Raw genomic sequence first — 18,856 nt, 5'->3', positions numbered from 1 at the left:
CTGTGGCCCTCCCTGTTTGCTCTTGGGAATGACCACTGGTCACCAGCTGGTCTTCTCAGCTCCACTCATACATAGAAGAGCACTGGGCTTCATGCTCTCTGAATGGGAAGAACAAAGCACTTGTTTTTATTTTCAGAGAAGCTTTTGCCTTAATTGTAAAGAGCGGCCATTAGATTTTGTGGAAAGCCTGAATTACAGAGTGCTTTAGGGAAACCAACCCAAATGCCCATTGATGGTAGACTGGATAAAGAAAATGTGGCACATATACACCATAGAATACTATGCAGCCATAAAAAAGAATGAGTTCATGCCCTTGGCAGGGACATGGATGAAGCTGGAAACCATCATTCTCAGCAAGCTAACACAGGAACAGAAAACCAAACACCGCATGTTCTCACTAATAAGTGGGAGTTAAACAATGAGAACACATGGACACAGGGAGGGGAACATCACACACCGGGACCTGTCGGGGGGTCGGGGGGAAGGGGAGGGAGAGCATTAGGACAAATACCTAACGCATGCGGGGCTTAAACCTAGATGACGGGTTGATGGGTGCAGCAAACCCATGGCACATGCATGCCGATGTAATAAACCTGCACGTTCTGCACATGTATCCCAGAACTTTAATTAAAAAGAGAGAAAGAAATGCGTCCCTCTGACTTAAGGGAATACTTTCTGCATGCTAGGACCTGGGGTAAAAGCCAGACCCCAAGCAGGATAACTGGTCATTCTCACATTGCCCAATGCAGCGCCTGTCCCCAAAGTGATGCCTAGAGGTCCTTATTTGACTTCAGCTTTCAATACAATATGTGTTCTTTTTTCCTGATTGTAAAAGAAATCACTGTATAAACATAAAGTAAATTTTCATAAATAATTTTACCCCCATAGATACTGCTCAATTTCTTTCCTTTTTCTCTCTCTCTCTCCTCTCTCTCTTTCTCTCTCTCTCTCTTTCTTTCCTTTCTTTCCTTCCTTCCCTTCCTTCTTTCCTTCCTTTCTTTCTTGATCTTGCTGTATCACCCAGGCTGGAGTGCAGTGGCACAATCATAGATCATTGCAACCTCAACCTTCCAGGCTCAAGCAGTCCTCCCTCCTTAGCCTCCTTGGTAGCTGAGACTACAGGAATGCACTGTCATGTCCAGCTAATTTTTGTATTTTTGGTAGAGACAGGGTTTCACCATGTTGCCTAGGCTGGTTTCAAACTCTTGGGCTCAAGCGATCTGCCAACCTCAGCCTCCCAAAGTGCCAAGATTACAGGCATGAGCCACTGCATCGGGCCAATACTGTTCATTTCTAAGACATTTCTTCTAAATCTTTTTCTCCTGTGTGTATGTATATATGTAAATAGAATGTCTATAACACTGGAATCATAGTCAACATTTCATATACTGCCTTTCCCACAACAAACAGCACACTGTGTGTACCTTCTCATTTCAGTAAGGACCCTTCAAAATGTGTTTCTTTAAAATAATAAGTGCATCCATCCAGTGGACACGCCACAGTTGACTTAACTAGTGCTCTTTTCCTCAAATATTTTGACTGCAGATTTTTCCTATTATAGAAAATACTGTAATATTCTTGCCCTTTGCTCTGAATTACATGAAATGTTTCTTTTGTTGGAACTATCATTGCCTTTTTCCCCATGCTAAATGATGAATGTGTTCTAGCAATGGAAATCAAATTCCCTTTTACATGCAGAACTCCCCTCACCTAAATTAAGAAAACTGGTATTGTTTGGCAAAGAGGGCCAGATCTTAAAAATAAAATAGAGAGTAAGAATCAAAGAATGCACATTACTTCGGCTCTTACAGAAACCTGGATTATATTGTGCAAATTACGAATATTGGCTGGGCGCGGTGGCTCACGCTTATAATCCCAACACTTTGGAAGGCCGAGGTGGGCGGGTCATTTGAGGCCGGAAGTTCGAGACCAACCTGGCCAACGTGGTAAAACCCCGTCTCTACTAAAAATACAAAAATTAGCCAGGTGTGGTGGCATATGCCTGTAGTCCCAGCTACTTGGGAGGCTGAGGCAGGAGAATCAGTGGAACTCAGGAGGCGAAGGTTGCAGTGAGCCGAGATTGTGCCACTGCAATCCAGCCTGGGCGACAGAGTGAGACTCCATCTCAAAAAATAAATGTATACACACACACTCACACTCACTCTACTGGCTCTGTTCCCTCCAGAAGTTTACCGTCTACTCCCAAGGAAGCCTGATACACACACGGGAGAGAATTAGAGAATAATTTATGAAAGACGATAACAGGGTGTCAACATGCTGGATGAATTTGTACTAAGAAGATAGAAAACGAAGAGAAAATCCTTGCATTTTCTGGTGCCATTAAAGACTCCTAGAAAGAGATAGAATTTGAGGTTGGTCTTAAATATCTAGGATTTAAAAAGACAGAAAACTACCTTGTATTGAGCTCCTACAATGTGCTTGGTATTTTATACATATCATCTAATTTATTTCTTACAGTAACTCCATCTAATTATTGTTAAAGGCAATTAGACCCTTACGAAAAATATACAGTACCATAAGTTATAGATTTGTATAATAAAATAAGATTGGAAATACTGTCAAATACAATATGACTGAAATAGACACAGGACAATAAATATTTTAGAAATGGAAGAAATCAGGGCAAAGAGAAAGTATGAACAGGAAGAATAGGATAGGAAGAATGTAAACTCTATGAGAGGGGCCGGGCATGGTGGCTCACGCCTATAATCCCAGCACTTTGGGAGGCTGAGTTGGGTGGATCACCTGAGGTGAGGAGTTCAAGACCAGCCTGGCCAACATGGCGAAACCCTATCTCTACTGAAAAATACAAAATTTACCTGGGCGTGGTGGCGGGTGCCTGTAATCCCAGGTACTCAGGAGGCTGAGGCAGGGAGAACTGCTTGAACCTGGGAGGTGGAGGTTGCAGTGAGCCAAGATTACACCACTGTACTTCAGCCTGGGCCACAGAGCAAGACTCCATCTCAAAATAACAACACCACCACCAAAAATCCTCTATAAGGGGAAGGATTATTTGCTGGTTTTATTCACTGATGGATCCCACACAACTGGATTAACGGCTGAATGTAGTAGGTATTCAATAAATATTTGTTGAATGAATGAATGAGGTGGCCAAGATGTTTGCTGTATGGTCCTGTGTACATTGCTAGTGGCCAGATGTAGTTTTGACTCTGAGCTTCCTTGTAGACAAAGCACATGGAGTAATACGTTCAGCAAAGACCTCAGTTTACGAATAAGGAACAGGTTTAGCAGGCAGTGGGGACAGGTTTTGGCCAGGTTACATCTGGGAGAGATGGGGATCTATTGAAGGGGGCAGGACTGGTATGGGCAGTAGGGGCTGGTGCGCAGGGGAGGCAGAGAAGCACAGTTCAGCAGGTAGGCATGTGGTGAGTGGGGAGGAGCCTCTTGACTGGGGCCAGGAGCATGGTGAGCAGCTACCAGAGAGAGCCTGGGCAGAGTTATTTAAAAGCAAAAGCAGGCCGGATGCAGTGGCTCACACCTGTTATCCCAGCACTTTGGGAGGCTGAGGCGGGTGGATCATGAGGTCAGGAGATCGAGACCATCCTAGCCAACATGGTGAAACCCCGTCTCTATTACAAATACAAAAATTAGCTGGGTGTGATGGCAGGCGCCTGTAATCCCAGCTACTTGGGAGGCTGAGGCAGGAGAATCGCTTGAACCTGGGAGGTGGAGGTTGCAGTGAGCTGAGATCGTGCCACTGCACTCCAGCCTGGCAACAGAGCGAGATTCCATCTCAAAAAAAAAAAAAAAAAAAGCAATCCTGTCATTTCCTTCCTAGACCTATAACCTCTGTTTTGAACTCAATTATACCTGCCCCTCTACAAATTCATGTGTTGAAGCCTTAACCCCCAGCGTGACCATGTTTGGAGGTAGGGCTTTTAAGGAGGTAATTAAAGTTAAATGAGATCTTAAGGGTGGGGCCCTCATCCAGTAAGACTGTTGTCCTTCAAGAAAGCAAACACCGCATGTTCTCACTCATAGGTGGGAATTGAACAATGAGAACACTTGGACACAGGAAGGGGGACATCACTCACCGGGGCCTGTCATGGGGTGGGGGGAGGGGGGAGGGATAGCATTAGGAGATATACCTAATGTAAATGATGAGTTAATGGGTGCAGCACACCAACATGGCACATGTATACATATGTAACAAACCTGCACGTTGTGCACGTGTACCCTAGAACTTAAAGTATAATAAATAAATTAATTAATTAATTAATTAAAAAATAAAAAAGGACTGGTGTCCTTATAAGAAGAGGTAGAGAAACCAGTGCTTGCTCTCTTTCTGCTCACGCACGGAAGAAAGGCACAGCAGGAAGTGACAAGCCAGGAGGAGCAGCCTCACCGGAAGCTAGCCCTGGCAGCACCTTTATCTTGGACTTTAAGCCTTCAGGACTGTGGAGGAAGTAAATTTCTGCAACAAGTCACCCAGTCTGCAGTATTTCATTATGGCTAATATGAGTAATACAGTCTGTATAGAAAGATAGAGCCACACCCACGTGGAGCTACTGCAAAAGTGAACTTGCTTTTTTTTATCGGGGCTTCACTCTGTTGCCCAGGCTGCAGCACAGTGATGCAATCATACTTCACTGTAGCCTCAACTCCTGTGTTCAAGTGATCCTCCTGTCTCAGCCTCCTGAGTAGCTGAGACTACAGGCACCCACCACCATGACCAGGTAATTTTTGTATTATTTTTAGAGACAAGAGTTTCCCTACGTTGCCCAGGCTGGTCTCGAACTCCTGGCCTCAAGTGATCCTTCCGCCTCAGCCTCCCAAAATGCTGGGATTACAGGCATGAGCCACCATGCCCAGCCAGGATGTTCAGTTTTAGAAGAGACTTGAAACAACCAATTCTGAGATGCTCCTTTTCTGTCCCAAAATATATGAGAGCTGTCTTACTCCCACCTTGATAGTAACAGCAGCTCCCGGGCCCTCATTCTCAAGAGATACGTAATAATACTAGGCTGGGGGAGGCAGGAAGGGCATACCCATGTAGTTGAACCAATCAAGTCCAATCTCTTCAATTTTGGTCTGGCGTTTTTCACTGTATCTTTTGCAGCCTATTTATCTAAGTCCCTGGCCCTTTGTGGCCCTTCCCTGCCCGCCTCTGAGCACATATATGACTCACCCACAATTATAAATTAAAATTGTACATCACGGGAATAGATGGTGGGGGGACAGCAGTGGACACTGCATACCCCTCATTTACAGCATCTGGTCCCAACCATAAATGGCCCATGGGAAACCAGTGTCCTAGAAGAGGGGCCACGTGGCAGGAGCCTGGCCGTTTGTTTTTCTTTAGCTGTCTTCTGGGCTTAAATTATGCTTATTCTTTTTCAACTGACTTCTGTAGCCCCCAAAGCTCTTTCTTTCTTTTTTCACTTTGCATCCACTGAAGATCCTCCAAAGGTCTCAGAGTTATTTCAAGGAGAAATTGATGCTTCTGTTTTGTCCTAAGAGGAAATGCTATTTCTGAAAATCATGATTTATTTGTAAAGTTGGGCCACCATGTACATTATGCACTGACCAATTCAGGGAAGTAAAATTCACCCAGTCTACATCATGAATGGAGCCCTCTAGAATTGTGCAACACGATGGTCTGAGACTAGACTTTCACATGGTATTGGGCCAAAGTCAATTTGGGGTCACCTTCAGCTCAGAACTAACTGTGTGCTTTTCTGATAACCCATTAAGGGAAGCCCAGTATGTTGTCTTTTCTTTGCAACTTGGATCTTGATGGCCTGGGTAGTCCTCAGCAAATGTGTTTTTTTTTTTTTTTTTTTTTTTAATTTTTTTAGATGGAGTCTCACTCTGTCGCCCAGGCTGGAGAGCAGTGGTGTAGTCTCGGCTCACTGCAACCTCCGCCTCCCGGGTTCAAGCGATTCTCCTGCCTCAGCCTCCCGAGTAGCTGAGATTACAGGCACGCACCACCAGGCCTGGCTAATTTTTGTATTTTTAGTAGAGACGGGGTTTCACCATGTTGGCCAGGCTGGTTTCGAACTGCTGTCCTCATGATCCGCCCACCTCAGCCTTCCAAAGTGCTGGGATTACAGGCATAAGCCACCACACCTGGCCTTCAGCAGTTATTTTTAAAGATTATAATAATAAGGCCAGTTGCTGTGGCTTAGCACTTTGGGAGGCTAAGGCAGGAGGATTGCTTGAGCTCAGGAGTTCAAGACCAGCTTGGGCAACGAAATGAGACCCCCATCTCTACAGAAAAGCAAAAAATCAGCTGGGCATGGTGGTGCATGCCTGTGATCCCAGCTACATGGAGGCTGAGGCAGGAGGATAGTTTGAGCCCAGGAGGTCAAGGCTGCAGTGAGCCTTATGGCACTGCACTGCAGCCTGGGTGACAGACCAAGACCCTGTCTCAGGAAAAAAAATAAAAGGTGAGAGAAAAGGTGAGAGCTAGGGTTTGTCCTGGGCCAATTTTCTCTTCAGCACAACTTAAATGATAGGGAAATGTGGGTTCAAAAGAAGCACCTCCCCCCACAACTCTAGGGCTTTGCCTTTACCAAGCTTCCTTCAGTATCTTTTCCAAGGCCATAAAGTCATGTCGGCTGGGTGCGGTGGCCCACGCCTGTAATCCCAACACTTTGGGAGGCCAAGGCAGGTGTGTCACCTGAGGCCAGGAGTTCAAGACCAAGCTGGCCAACATGGTGAAACCCTGTCTCTACTAAAAATACACACATTAACCTGGCATGGTGGCACACGCCTGTAATCCCAGCTACTCGGGAGGCTGAGGCAGGAAAATCGCTTGAACCTGGGAGGCAGAGGTTGCAGTGAGCCAAGATCACGCCACTGCACTTCAGCCTGGGCAACAGAGTGAGACTCCATCTCAAAAAAAAGAAAGTCACATCAACACATTTCTCTAAAAACTGGTTGAGAAAGAGCCACTTTTGGAGAGTGTGCACAGGGGAGCGGCTGCTCGCCCCTGACTCTGTTCCTATGTTGGGGAGGAGATTTGGGGCTAAATGTTGAAAAGTGAAGAACCTGTGAAGGAAGTGGCTTAGAGGTAAAAGGGAATTCAAAGAAAAATAACTGGTCCACGAAATTTGGTTTGAAAAATGCATGTAAAGAGCATGAACTACTCGAACTCCCTTTTTGGTTGCTGGACTGTATTTCTGTGATCCCAGTAGCACTCTGAGACTGTCACATGGGTGACAGTTTTGCGTATTTGACATGAATTACACTAGTGAATGATGTGGAGGTAAGTGTAAGTAAATTAGTGCGGGTTTGTGGTATTAAATAAAGTTTCAATAAATCAGCGTCATTATTAGTGCGAAATCCATGCAGAACGTGGATTTTGGAGTTGGCTGAACTTCTATCCAAATTCCGGCTCTGCAGCTTACTGGTCACCTTGAGCTTGTTTCTGGCTTCTTTGACCCCTAGTTTCCTCATCTATAAGGAATAGAGATATGGCCAGGCGTGGTGGCTCATGCCTGTAATCTCAGCACTTCGGGAGGCCGAGGCGGGTGGATCACCTCAGGTTAGGAGTTCGAGACCAGCCTGGCCAACATGGTGAAACCCTGTCTCTACTAAAAATACAAAATTAGCTGGATGTGGTGGCACATGCCTGTAATCCTAGCTACTCAGAGGCTGAGGCAGGAGAATCGCTTGAACCTGGGAGGTGGAGGTTGCAGTGAGCCGGGATCGCGCCATTGCACTCCAGCCTGGGTGACAAGAGCAAAACTCCATCTTGAAAAAAAAAAAAAAAAGAGTAGAGATATGAGAGGCTACCTCATTAGGTTGTTATGGGAATTAAAGGAGATAACCTATTTGCAAAGCACCTAGTACAGTGTCTGGCAGGGAGGAAGGCTTCATTTATAATAAAAAGTACATGTTGTAAAAAGAAAAAAGACACACACAAAAAAGTACATGTTGCAACAATTTCCATTCACGCCTTGTGATAGTAACCGTTGTTTGAGGACCTCTTCCCAGCTGCCGAGTCTCTCTGGGATGCCTCCAAGCCTTAGCATTCAAGCTGGGGTCAGACAGCTAAAGGCATTTCTAGACACCAGGGTCCACGCCAGATGTTCATCATGGATGGATACTGGTCAAGGGATCTGGACTGCCCTTTTTCCTAAAACAAAACCAGCAAGGCTCATTCCTAATGGCTTTGCACCAGAATTTGCAGTCCAACCTAATTAAAGGGCAGAGGGTCCATGTGCACACTACTAAACCAGAACATGTACTGTGTTACACATGTACTGTGTGTATGTGTGACAGGGGATGGGAAGGAAAGTTAAAAACAGAGGAGAGGGTCTCTTTGCTCTTGCCTAGGGTGAGCTTTTCAGTGAACTCCTGCATAAAGACCCCAAAGCATAAGCAAGTCTATGCTTGACTGCACATGTGGCTTAAGCCAAGGGGACTTTAAAGGACACGCACAAGCTGGAGCGTGTGCAAAAGAAGCATTTCCCTGGAGCTGTCAGTGCAGAGAGGTGGAGGGAGGTAGCAGTCACTCCTGAACTCAGGGTGGGTGTTTGCTGCAGTCTCCACCCACTTCCTCTGTGACCCTGAACTAGACACGCCTCATCGACAAGCCTCAGTGTCCTCATCTATAAGATGAGCCAGATGGAACCTGTGAACTGTAGGGCCATGGCAAACTTCAGCAGGACAAGCCCCTCCCCGATCCACGATTGCCCGTGGCTGGAGCAGGGTGAGGGTTATCTGCAGCAGGCCTGCAGGCTTGTCTTTGTAAATCTGAACCAGTCACTGGCTGCAGCTCTCAAAGTCACCAGCCTCAGAAGGAGGGGGAGTTTGCCCTTTGTATTCCTTAAAAATAGAATAACAAATAGACAACACTTGGAACCTTTGAGTCTGGAAGTCAGTAATTAACTTGAGTTCTTGAGAAATTGTACATGTCAGCTTAAAGGAGGGAAATTGGTGGTGAGCTGAGGCCCAGGCTGTGTGTGATCAGAAGTGTGGCGTCTCGGTCCAGGATGCAGGTCCCTGATTTGGGTTGGACATGGTAAGGCCAGGGCACTTACAGGGATCAAGGTAAGAACCCAGAGCCCTGAGGAGCACTTGTAGTTGCCTTGGAGTGGGTCCCGTGAACAGATCATCCTGGTTATCTGTTGCTGCAGTAGAACCCATGCCAAACTCAGCGGCTGAAGAGAACAGTTATTTTATTGCTTATGATTATTTGGGCCAGGAATTTGGGGAGAATTTGGTGGGGCAGTTCCCTGCCTCACACGGCGTTGACTCGGATTCAGCTCATGTCTGGGCTGGTCGAGAAGCCCTAGGAATGTTTTGCTCTCAGGTCAGAGACCTTGGCAATGAAGAGCTGGACGACTGGATTCAGCTGGGGCACTGGGATGGCTGGGCCTGCCTCTCTCGCTCTCTCTCTCTCCCTCTCTCTCTCTCCCTATAGTCACAGGGCCTCTCCTTTTCCATCCAGTCTCTCCAGGTGGTCTCTTGAGTGGGGTCACTAGATTTCTTACATGGCAGCTCATGGCTCCCCAGAGAGAGTAAGCAAAGCTGCTAATTCTTCTAAAGGTTAGGACCCACATGGCACGGTGCATTTTTGCCATATTCCATTGGCCGAGCAGTCACAGAGCAGCTCGGATTGAAAGGAGTGGAGGAATACACTTTACCTCTCAACAGGGAAGTGACGTGTGCACAGAAAAGCGCAGGAATTGAAGGCAGCTGTCTTCAGGGGTAAAGCTGGAAAAGGATTTGGAGCCTGGGGTCGCGTTAAGGGCAATGGAGGGTAATGACGCCAGAGGGTCTTTGCGTGTGCAAGGGTGTCAGCCTAACTGTGCCAGAAGATCAAAACTCCTGACTGCAGGAGTGAGATGTACCCAACATGAGCTTTCTTTGTTCCTTGCATTCTGTAGTAAATAATTCTGACCCGGTGATCTGCTAACTCTGACTATGGCTGCCTGGACCACAGTGTTGAGAAGGATTCTGAGACTTTGTCAAGCTTCAGTGCCATAATGTATTGGTCATGTTTCTCTTGGGTATGGAATTGAAGAGTGGCCTTGTGTCATTTAGATTTATTCCATACCTGGGTCTGACCATGCTCTGGTCTCACCAGAAGGGAGACAGGTATATTCATTGGTCTCAACATTTGCCATGTGTTTTCCCAAATGCCTTGTTTGCAGGGCTGGCTTCCTTCTCAGCGACTGCCTGCAGCCTGCCTGGCCTTCGAGGTCTGCCTCCTTCTCTACGCTCTGCTGGACGACCCTAGCTTCTGGATTTCTATAACCTTGGGCTAAGTGATTTTCCACCATGAGATACTACCGTGCATTGTTAATTATCTTTTCATCTGCATACTAATTATTCCCAGTTAGGCTGCTTGATCATTGAAATCAAGAATACATCTTGGTATCTGCTATGGTTTGGATATTTGAGCCCTGCAAATCTCATGTTGAAATTTGATCCCTAACGTTGGGCCTAACTGGAGGTGTTGGGGTCATGCAGGTACATCCGTCATGAATGGCTTGGTGCTGTCCTTGTGGTAATGAGTGAGTTCTTCCTCTATTAGTTCCTGTGGGAGCTGATTGTTAAAAAGAGCCTGGCACCTCCCTCCCCTCCTAAGTAGCTGGGACTACAGGCGTGTGCCACCACACACAGCTAATTTTGTATTTTTAATAGAGACAGGGTTTCACCATGTTGGCTAGGCTGGTCTCAAACACCTGACCTCAGGTGATCCACCTGCCTTGGCCTCCCAAAGTGCTGGGATTACAGGTGTGAGCCACCACGCATGGCCACTCCACTTTCCATTTTACCATGAGCAGAAGCATCTTGAGATGCTCACCAGATGCAGATGCCAGCACCATGCTTCTTGTATAGCCTGCAGAACCATGGGCCAAATAAACATCTTTTCTTTATAAATCACCCAGCCTCAGGTATTCCTTTATAGCAACACAAATGGACTAAGATGGTATCCATCCTTCTGATACTCAGTAAGTACACTGGCATTTCTCTTTAATCGCAGTGACTAAAGACAAGCATCAGGAGAAGATTTGAACCTATTGAATTTGTCTTTCCCTGCAAATAGGCATCAGTGATGGAAATAGGTTTGTAGCCACTAGGTTGGCTCAGTAAGTTTTTCCAGGAAAGTTTGCCTGGATTGGACATAAGGGTGGCCAGCTAGGGCTGAAGCAGAACTGTGGGTCAGGTACCCCCAGAGGCTGGTTCCGATTGAGGTTGTCAGGCAACCAGGGCTGATGCATGAGTGATTCCTAATGCTGTATCTGTGGGTTCCGCTTGTGTCTCGGCTTCCACAGTCCTTGTTGTTTGAATGATCATGTAGATGCTTCCATCACTATTCTGGTAGATGGATGGGGGATGTTTAAAGACTCCAGAAAGGGAAATAGTGTCATTGAGGAGGTAGGAGAAACTTTTGGAGGTGTTACGGGAATGGGAACAGGTGATCAAGCATCCCTGTTATGCAACCTCATACCGTCCAAGGAAAGGTTTTGTTTCTTTGTGTTGCTGGAGAGCTAATGTTTATCCAGTGCTTATAATCCCATATCTGCAACTCAAAACTGAGAAAGTGGATTTGGCAGAATTCCTTTGAGTCATGTACTGCTCTATTTGAGTTCATCTGTTTGGGCATATAAAGTCCCTAGAGACAAATGTGAAGAAACAGACACATAATTTATGTTACTTTATTTCTAAGAAATAAAATGCCTGGGGCCAGGCGCAGTTGCTCACGCCTGTAATCCTAGTACTTTGGGAGGCTGAGACGGGCGGATTACGAGGTCAGGAGATTGAGACCATCCTGGTTAACACGGTGAAACCCCGTCTCTACTAAAAGTACAAAAAAATTAGCCAGGAGTGGTGGCGGGCGCCTGTAGTCTCAGCTACTCGGGAGGCTGAGGCAGGAGAATGGAGTGAACCCTGGAGGCGGAGCTTACAGTGAGCCGAGATCTCGCCACTGCACTCCAGCCTGGGCAACAGAGCGACACTCTGTCTAAAAAAAACAAAGAAGAAGAAATATAATGCCTGGTTCTGTGGAACCTGGGTTGGTCCATGGGTTGATAGGGCAAGGTGGGAAAAGTCAACATCTTCATTTTGGGCAGGACTCTTAGATATCTGATTTCTGTCTGTTCCTCTCTGGTCTCTGGTAGAGAGGGCTTTGTAGTAGAGAGGGCTTTATAGAAGAAGTTTCTTGAAGAAACTAATTCTTCAAGATTAGATTGGTTCTTCCCTGGAGACAAACACACATGGCTGACATACCTGGGAAGGTTCATAGGTTTTTGGATGCCCCATGGGAAAGTCATGCTTCTTTCTGGTCCAGTGATTCTATGGGTCATCCAGCATCCCCACTGAGTTTCCTTGTGCACATCCAGGAACCAAATAAATCAGGATCTATCTTGTGATCATTAAGATACAGAGGCAATTAATGTTATTTATGACATACTAGAAGCTGGATGACATCTTAAAGTAAATTCAGAATCATCAAAGGAAGATAAAATTGTATGTGGCTCAGCCACAATGTCAAATGAATTAATTTTATTGACTTTTTGGTAGCTGGTCACCTAAAAGTTGTTCACTAGAAAAGCCACTTAATCACAGACTCCATTTTACCAATTGCTAAGAACAACAGCAGTAACAAGTATAATTTGTTGAGCATTCAAGTATAATTTGTTGGTACCAGCCACTGTGCCACATGCTTTGTGTACCCACGATCTCATTTCATCATTCTGGACTAACGGGAGTTTCTGATGCCACCATTAAGAAATAAATACCATAAAAGAGCTGATTGCTTCATCTCTTTGTTTGTTTACATGGCTTTTGTGAAGTCATTCCTGAAAAGGTTGATTCTTGACTTTGATGTAGCAAATGTTGACTGAATCTTCCTGCATTCTCTCAGCCTGTGCAAAGCTCTACAGGGTATATGGAGAAGGCCCCTCTTCTGCTATTTCTTTGCTCTTCATTCTTGCCCCAAATCCATGATCTCACAGTAGATTAGGGACTGCCTATATGTGAATTTGGCCCATCTTCTCCCAAAACTAGCTTTCTCTCTCACTTCCATTCAATTTCAACATAATGACAGATAGAACCAATGCCTCTTTTCTCTCTTTTGAAGAGGATGTACTTTGCACTGCTTGGAAGGAATGAGTTGTTAATTTACAGTTACTGAATGCTTATTCACATTCAGCCATCTGTTTTAAAATGTACCCGGGATTTGTTTTAATCAGGTATGGTAAGAGACACAGACATGGAAATGGCTGTCATGAAGAAAGAAGCTTATACTCACAGATCCTTAGAAACAGAGGCCCAGAATGCCACACGGGGCCACACCTGGACACACTGGGTCAGGAGGCAGAAGGAAATTGAGGGGAAAGTGTGGGGAAATGTCTTTATTGTGGTTTTTGAGGCAAAGAATGGGCAAGGCAGGGTAAGCAGGTTTAGAATTGGCAGTTTGTTGTAGGCCAGGCGCAGTGGTTCACACCTGTAATGCCAGCACTTTGGGAGGCCAAGGCGGGCGGATCACTTGAGGTCAGGAGTTCGAGACTAGCCTGGCCAACATGGTGAAACCCTGTCTCTACTAAAAATACAAAAATTAGCCGGGTGTGGTGGTGGGCACCTGTAGTCCCAGCTACTGGGGAGGCTGAGGCAGGACAGTTGCTTGAATCCAGGAGGTAGAGGTTGCAGTGAGCTGAGATTGTGCCACTGCACTCCAGGCTGGGTGACAGAGGGTGATTCAGTCTCGGAAAAATATAAAAAATAGAATTGGCAAGTTTGAATAATTTTAGTGGCCTTTGGGGTGCAGGGGCTGTCCCTAGTGGTTTAATACCTGGCCCTGGATGATTAGGGCAGGGGGCCCTGTGTGAGAGTTCAAAGAGGTCGTTGGGGTGGGGTGGCGGAGAGAGGGGATAGGAAGGCCTCTTGATTGATCGGTTAACATATGAAAGGTGTACGAAGGTAAGTGGTTTTTTATCTCTAAGAATTGGCTAGCTCTAGAAGAGGAAGTCTCTCCCCAGCCAACAAGGCCCCAGATGCCAAAACATTAAGAATAAAGAAAATAAGAAAAGAGAGTCAATAGATCATCCTTTAAAATATTTATCCAAGAGACAGCGTGTATTGAGTGCCGGTTGTGTCTGGCCTTTGCGAGTCTAGACCCAGTGTGGTATTGGAGCTAGTCCTGGGTGTGTGGAGGCCCTCAGTTAATGTTTGTTCCATACGTGCTGAATGAATGCTTCAAACTTGTGACTGGAATACATAGATGTGCCTAAATCGCTGTCTCTGCCCTCAAGGAGAATGCAGTCTAGCCTGGGAAAGAGATGCATACATATATTTATTATAACATGATCATTGCCCTATTAAAAGCCACAGTCATGTCCAAACCTACTTCTCCTAGGGTCTTTGCTACCAGAGAAAGGTGCCAGTAGCTTACCTGGCCACTTAAGCCAGAACTTGAGGGATCTTAGCTCCTCGCTTGTCCCTGCCTCCCTCCCCCTTAACCTCCCCAGCCTTCAAGTTTGGTGCATTCTACCTTCTGAAGCTGTCCCTGAATTTGTCTCTTCTCCATCTCCACTGACAGTAATGAGAGATGCCATGTGGCTGTCCTCCACCAGCCCCTCCTAGAGGCCTGGTTAGAGTGGGATGTCCCCATTCCGTTGTCCTCTGTGCCACGCAGGGCCTGAGCACTAACTCAGAGCAGCTGTCACCAGCTGCTGGTGGGCATCTGGGAGGGGACAGTGCAGGAGGGAAGGCGGGAGCCCTTCCGGGGGCTTTGCCACCCAGGGAGTCTTGCTTCAGATGCTCTGTCGTCCCTGGAAACCACTGTCTCTGGAAGGAGCCTGGAGCCAGCACAAGTCCCAGGGACAAATTTGTGGTAGACAGTTTGGCTCGGCCCCTCCCAGCTCCTCTTTGCCTCTTTTCCTCGCCTCTCCTTCTCCTAATTTCCCTTGGGGCCTTCTGAAGGGGTCTGGTTTGACAGTCCTGTCAGCTCCTCCCTATAACTCATTCTTGCATTAATGGAATTTAAAGGTCACTCTTTTCGCTGGTTTTGGTGCTGTAAAAGAGCAGAGGAAGGAAGGTAAGATGCTAAGGAGGGCAGGATGCGTGTGTCAAGGAGTGACTTCCCAGTGGGGTTGGTGAGTTGGGAATCTGCTGATTTATGGAGGACAACCCTGTGTGTTTCCCAGTGCAGGGCTGTAATTTGATCTTCCACCTTCCCAGCCCAGGGTGTGGAGAATAAACTGAGGCAAGAGGCAGATGGGCCTGGAGGAAGAAGGTTTGGTAGCCAGAAGCTTCAGTCCAGGTTGCATGGTCTGAGTCTGCAGGCTCCAATTTGAGGCTGGGAGGCCTGAAAGAAAGGCATCTTAGTCTGCCTGGGCTGCCATAACAAAGTACCACAGGCCGTGTGGCTGAACAACAGACATTTATTATCCCACAGTTCTGGAGGTTGGAAGTCCAAGATCAAGGTGTTGGCAGGTTTGGTTTCTTCTGAGGCCTGTTTCCTTGTCTTGCAGATGGCCACCTTCTTGCTGTGTCTGCTTCTGTGCTTACGCATCCCTGGTGTCTCTCTCTGTGTCCTAATCTCCTCTTCTTATAAAGCCACTAGTTAGGTTGGATTAGGGCCCACTCTAACAGCCTCATTTTTTTTTTTTTTTTTTTTTTTTTTGAGATGGAGTCTTGCTCTGTCTCCAGGCTGGAGTGCAGTAGCACGATCTCGGCTCACTGCAACCTCCACCTCTTGGGTTCAAGTGATTCTCCTGTCTCAGCCTCCCGAGTAGCTGGAATTACAGGCGCATGCCACCACACCCAGGTAATTTTTTGTATTTTAGTTAGAGACAGGGTTTCACCACGTTAGCCAGGATGGTCTCCATCTCCTGACCTTGTGATCCGTCTGCCTCGGCCTCCCAAAGTACTGGGATTACAGGTGTGAGCCACAGCACCCTGCCTAACAGCCTCATGTTAACTCAGTGACCTCTTTAAAGACACTATCTCTAAATACAGTCACATTCTGAGGTACTAGAAGTTAGTTTCAACATATGAATTTGTGGCAGGGGTCACAATTCAGCTTGTAACAAAAGGGTAGCATGGTGTTAGGAAGGCCTTTGAATTGGTGTTCTCAGAAATATTCAGGTGGCCAATAATTTGTGAGTCAATGGTGTCTATTCAATAAAATGTTGAGTCATTGGATTCCACTATATGATCTAGGAGCAACTTTACTAGCGGAAAATAGGATGCTGTGTGAAGTGTGCAATCTATTAGGTAAAATTCCAGCAAACAGAATGGGCACAGAAAAGGGGAAAACGTTGAACTAAGCAGACTAGAGGTTTTGAGTTTTTGCTATAATACTTGCTTACTTGCACAATTATTTTTTCATCCACTGAACTTGCCGACAAAACAGTAGCAGGTGCCAGAGTTTTAAAGTTTCTGAGTGACAGCTTGAAACTGACAAAACTCCTTGTACTAAATAAATTATTTCTATATATTTGGAAAAACTCACTATTATTCAGTTTTAGCAATAGAAACATCACTAGTATTCCAAAGGAACATATTTGGAGAATCATTAAGGGAAGCAAAATCCCTGTGTCTTCTCTAATTAGAAGATTAAGGGAACAAATAGTACTTTTCAATGATTACTGAAAGAAAGAGGACTTGAGAAGCTAATCATTTACAGTCTAGCTTCTCCATCCATTTTTTTTTTCATTTAGTCATTTAATCAGCAATAATTGATTGAGGGCCTTGAATATGCATAACATTTTGCTAGAGACTAGTGATAGAGAAGTAAATGAAACTCGATCTCTGCCTTGAGGACCTCAGTTACCAGTTAAGAATTTTAGTTGCAAAACACAGAATCAACTCTAGTTGGTTTAAGCAAAGAGGTTATTTATTAAAGCAGCTCCAGCAGAGGCAGAATTGGCCTGGAAGCAAAGCAGCCAGTCCAGGCAATGCACTGCCCCAGTGGAGATCTTTCACTCATATCAGTGCCCTGGCACCAATGCTGGATGCTGAGTACAAGACACTACTTTAACCTGCTCAGCTGTTGTCTCCTGAAGTTGGGTGTCTGTAACTGCCTTTGCCAAAATGGCTTCCAGAAGACAATTGCTTCTCCACCTCTCTCTCTTCTAATTGGCAGAGCCCAGATCACGTGTCTACATCTTAGCTGCAAGGGCAGCTGGGAAAGCAAGTTTCTGGCATCTGCCTTAAAGATGTGCAGAATCAGAAGAAGGGAACTTCTGCAAATAGAATGTGGAAAGGCAATGAGTAACCAAAAAGCATAGCAGGTATCCATTCTAAGCTCCCAGTCTAATGGAATAAACAGACATACATTCAAAACATCACAACATAGTGAAAAAGATGCTATACTCGAGGTATGCTTATGTCATGATGATATAGGGAAACTTCCCCTTTGCCTCTGAAGATTCACTGCAAATCAGCTGACAAAGGGCAGATTAATAGGAGAAAAAGAATACAAATTTATTTCACCATAGTTTTATGTGACATGGGAGCCTTCAGAATGAAGACCCAAAGATACAGGGGAAAGTGTCCATTTTCATGCTTAGGTTTAACAAAGTTTGGACCGCCGTGAAGAAATATGATTGGACAAAAAGCATATGATCTAGCATGAATTGACTGAGTGGGGAAACCTAGCAAGTCCTATCTGTGTAACTTCTACGTGGCCTCTCTGTGCAGTGTTCTTTCCTCCTGGGGATGGGGCAGGACCCTCTCTGGAAGGGGAGTCTTATGACCTACAATCAAACAAGATAGGTCAGATAGTTTCTTTATGGACAGTTTTTACACAAAGGTTGGGGAGAAGGTGGGAGTTAGGGTAATATTTTTAGGTTTTATGGCTGGCTTTGAAGAATAGGGGTTCTGGTTTCTATGAACCACCTTGGGGAAAAGTCATTCTAGTTTCTGTGGGTAGCCTTGGGCTGGTGGGGGAAAACGAGAGAGGCAGAGACAACAAGGCAGGAGGAGGTTGGAGAGCGCTGCTTCCTATGCTTTCATTTTGGGTTATTTTCTGAGCCCCAACAGTGAAGACCAGTAAGGGAGTTGTTAACAGACTGGCGTGGTCAGGGAAGTCTTCCTGGAGGAGGTGATGGATGACTGAGCACATCCTGATGGATGAAGCAAGAGAGGAGCAGCTTAGAGTTAAATAAGAACAAGGACCCTCACTGTCTGACTTTAAGGTGCCTCCACAGTGAGTATGCCAGATTAGGAAAATGGAAACAGATGAAGCCAGAAGAAAAGACAGATTGGAGAGAACCCGTGTGAGAACTGCCTGGAAAGTGCTCAGGCCCTCCCCTCATAGGGCTGTCCACATAGTTGGCTTTGCTTGTGTCCTTCTCACTCCCAACTCTGTTTTCTTCAGATGTCCTAACAGGTTAGGGCTTCCAGTAGGAAATATACAGTGCCTTTTCAGAGGGGCTTTTTAGAAATGCAAAGCCTGACTCCAAATAACTGCCTCTTTTTTTTTTTTTTTTTTTAGAAAAAGTATTAGGAAACTAATAAGGAAAGGAAAGGATAAAGTGAAACGTACAAGTCGCTCCATAACTAGCATGTATATATTTATGGGCTATCTTTAAAAAAGTAACCAACCTCAAATGCAATTAAATTATGCCTAATGCTTTGCAATTTTTTTCTGCCTTCCCTATCTTAGATTTCTTAAAAAAATGAGTCTTAGCTGTCTCAAAAAAAAAAAAAAAAATGAGTCTTAGCAGTGCCTTGCAGTTGTGTTTGGTCAATAAATATTTATTAATAATGAGGAGGCTAAGAATGAGGATATTTTAATGGCGGAGATCGGTTTACAGAGCTGGTATATGGGACTCTACTTCCCCCTAAATCTGTTTCTCCTCTGGATTTCCTCATCTCCATAAATTGCATCCCTTAGTGATTGGCT

General features: G+C 45.5%; 1 protein-coding gene across 8 annotated transcripts in view; it reads left to right on the top strand.

Moving 5' to 3' along the window:
* The window catches only part of PDZD2 (PDZ domain containing 2), a 472,210-nt gene that overhangs the window by 63,540 nt on the left and 389,814 nt on the right, over nucleotides 1-18,856 (top strand). For 2 of the 8 annotated variants that reach the window (XM_016953477.4, XM_054685113.2), the window contains exon 1: nucleotides 6,900-9,042. The exons of 5 other annotated variants lie outside the window; for them this stretch is intronic. The gene's annotated coding sequence lies outside the window, so the exon portion shown is untranslated. Of the gene's footprint in view, nucleotides 1-6,899; nucleotides 9,043-18,856 lie in introns of those variants that run through there. One more of the 8 variants, XM_016953481.4, reaches the window with a different exon arrangement.

Source organism: Pan troglodytes, chromosome 4 (genome assembly GCF_028858775.2).
Source record: "Pan troglodytes isolate AG18354 chromosome 4, NHGRI_mPanTro3-v2.0_pri, whole genome shotgun sequence".
Lineage (NCBI taxonomy): Eukaryota > Metazoa > Chordata > Mammalia > Primates > Hominidae > Pan > Pan troglodytes.
Note: the sequence above shows the minus strand (reverse complement) of the source record. Positions and strands in the feature narration are given on the sequence as shown.